Genomic DNA, 3551 nt, shown 5'->3' on the forward strand with positions numbered 1-3551 from the left:
CAATCGCCCAAAGCAATGCGCGATTCCTAGGAGCGCGATGCCCTCAAATCTCTAGAGAGGGTGAGAGAAGAGAATAGCAGAGGGAGATAGTGAGAATGGGGCTCTGGAGAAGGGCTCTTTATACTGCCTGCTTTCGCTCGAAGGACTCTTAAAAGACCATTTCTTAACGCGACTAGGTCCGAGCTGTTTTTTCTACCTCGATTCACTCTCTGTGAAGAACTGGGCAAAAAGAAAAAATCCAACACGGTGTGGGGTCGTGTTGCCAGCTTTCACACCTCGAAGCTTCAACGAGAATGGCACTTTGGAATTCTTCCACTTTCTTTTTAGGAGCAGCAGGATCGCGAACTCGTTGTTTGGTGGTCAGTCCGAGTCGCTCTTAGCTCGTCGATAGAGTTTAATGGCTCGAGCTCTGAAAGGAAAGAGCTGTTCGAACAACCAGATCCTCCTGAAATGCACGAGCTTGACTTTGGAGTTTTGGTTTCATTCTGGACTTGAAACAGTGGTTTTCATTCAGCTAACCTGGTCTCTTTCCTTCAAAGTGAAAGAGAGTGATTCCCGCGGACAAGAATAAATCGATCGATGATCAAAATCGTATTGTTTACTCCAGCGACAGCTTCTCGAGCCAATGTGGCCGGTAAAAGCACGATAAGTACGATAGTCTTTTGTACGTTTTCACTGCGGTATCACTGACTTTGTTACACCACGCTGATTGATCGAGTCTTCTCACATAGAATTTCTGTTGTTTGGCCAGCCTACCATTATTGACAACGTCGTCGCGTGTTTCGTGGCATGTCAGAGCGTGCGCTGATCGCAAGCCCGGGTTTGATCAAAACATGGCACGGAGGTTCAATTCAACAATTCCCGCTGGTGAATCCCCAACCAACACTCTCTTGAAGGATCTCGAAATTGATCGAGAGGAGAGAGCCCAAATGCTAGACGACAGTTTGGAAGAATCTTATAGGTGTCGAAGCGACTCCAATTTACAACACCGTGGTCATTCGTATTCTTTTGGTGACCAAAGTTTTTCCAATTCTCTTCCTCAGCAAAAATCTTTTACTGAAGCTATCGAAAATTTTAGAAAAGAAGAAGAAGAATTGTCCATTGTGCTATGGCTGGCTCTCGAATGTTGAATGTTTGGTTTGTATCGATATTCATACAGTCCCTTTCAATCAGACGAATGAGAAGTTTCCTCTCTGCACTACTGTAGCTGATTGAAATTCTGGCAGGATCACGTAGCAGCCTTTGAATCCAGTGCCGGTCATCTTCACCATGTGGCTCGTGGCAGTGGAGTCCAGCTTGAGAGGAATCTGGAAGAACACGACCGGTAATGTCATCCCCAGACCTGTGTACTGGATCCACAGCGTCTAAGAGAAGTGTTGCAAACGTTTGATCCCAAAAGCACATATAGGCGAACCTGAGAGGAATTTTCTCGACTTTGGAGAGCTGCGCGGGCAAACTCGTGTTCTTGGAGCTCAGCACGGCGACGTTGCGGCCTTTCTTGCGGCAGAGGATGCCGAGGAACGAATCGGACGTATGTGGGTGGAGTTCACAAAGTCTGCGAGATAGACAATGGAGTTTCCATCTTTGCCAAGCAATGCACAGCCATAGGCAGCAGCAGTAACACCAATGACATTTTCAAGTCTGAAAAGAAAAGATTAGCTCCTAGCTGTGATAACTCTCAAGAACAGAAGAACTACCACGTTTAATTGAAGAGGCAATCGTCTTGCTTCGTGATAGCCATGGAGCAAGAGCTACGTAGAGAGCCTGTACATGAGCTTCTGTATGCGAGGCACACAAAGTGATTCTTAAGAAGTAAGGAGTTCTAGATACGAGAAAATGTGGTTACCTGGAAGAATTTGGAGGAACAATTGGCGGTCTAATTGGCAGTACATGAAAACCAGCCTTGAGAACGTCCCTACGTAACGAAAAAAGAGTTGTAAACATGCATATGACCACCAGAGCGATTATGCCGTCAAATTAGCAATCTGTTTTACTCTGCTCCACAGTTGCCTAACAACCACGAGAGCAGCAGCCATACAGCAAAAATCCATAAGCAAGATCACGAGAAAAAAGATACGTTCTAAGCTTGGTGCCTTCACCATTGATTCCTAAAGAAGCAAAATGATCAGGAGCTTATAATTGACAGACTATTTAGAACAAGGAAGAACATGATGGAAGCATGATTTAGCTCATCGGAAAAGATATCTGCGAGACGTCTGGAATGGTCATGGAGATTATGCATCCGTTTCACGCATATTAGCTGCAAATCCTATAGGACACAGCAAGCATTCCTACAGAAGAAAAAAAGTAAAGCATTGTAGCACAGTGGAAAAGAAACCTCAAGTGTTCTTAAGCGCTGCTAGAACAAGATTCAAGTCTTCTGTGATGAATTGTGTAGCCACAAATGAGAGCCACTTAGTCCCATTCCAAATTCGATAGCAGCCTGGAAAGGAGTCTGCGGCGGAGCGAACAGCCGGATGCATAGAGAGTTCATGATGATCGTTTCCAGAAAATTGGATGAGCAATCGCATTCTTTCTTTCTCTCTAGTCGATTCTCCGCCTGCTTCCAGGTCTCCGGTGCGATCATGGAAGAAAGACACTCGCATAATTTCTTGATGGATCACGTATTTCTTTCTCCCTTGCATTCTAATCGATGGTGTGAAAGAGCTTCTGGCCCATGTGAGCGAGTGCGCGTCCAAGATCGAGACTGCGAAGCTGTGCGCGATTATTGCTGGCCAAGCTGTCGAGCGCTAAACATACATAAGTTTTTCTTCCGAGGACTCCCAGAAATAACGCGCCCGTCAACGCGCGATTCTGCTTCGCGGCCGCACAATCCAAATCAGTGGTGATAGGAAATTCCGAGCGCTAATTGGATGTCAAGTGCCATCATAGCAAGGAGCATAAGTAAAATTCTAAATTTATTTATGAAAATTAATATATTTTGTCTAGCATCAGCTAAGGGTGAAAGCTACTCTGTGGTTGTCAATCTTCCCGTATGATAGATGTCTTGCAGGGGCCTCAATCTTCGTGACGACCACGGCAGGAATGGATCTTTCTTCTGCAGCTGCTCCTCCACTCAAATTTCTCAAGTTTCAGACAAAAACATCCAGAGCTAGCTGTGTGGTGTTGTCATCTTTGCTTTCGGACTCTGCAAAAGACTGGCGTAATGCCAGAATCATATCCTCGTGTGGATCACTTCCAAGGCTGTTGGTAAATCGATTTCATCTTACCCTTTGAGACACTCAGAAAATTGCTTTTTATTTATTCCATATGATCAAAATAACCCGCTCAGACAAGATCATCGAACATTGGCCGAGCAAGAAAAGCAGCAATTGCATGCGCTCGCTCAAATATTTCCAGATTGCAACGGAAAGATCATTGTTCTTATGCGCTTAGTAGTGGTATGGAGGTGGCGGGGATTTGTACTTGTACACCGGAGGCGGTGGAGAATACACTGGCGGAGGTGGGGATTTGTACTTGTACACTGGAGGTGGTGGGGAGTAAACCGGAGGTGGTGGAGACTTTGTATTTTAAACCGGTGGTGGTGGGCT

The sequence above is a fragment of the Selaginella moellendorffii genome, unplaced genomic scaffold, assembly GCF_000143415.4.
Source record: "Selaginella moellendorffii unplaced genomic scaffold, v1.0 SELMOscaffold_110, whole genome shotgun sequence".
NCBI lineage: Eukaryota > Viridiplantae > Streptophyta > Lycopodiopsida > Selaginellales > Selaginellaceae > Selaginella > Selaginella moellendorffii.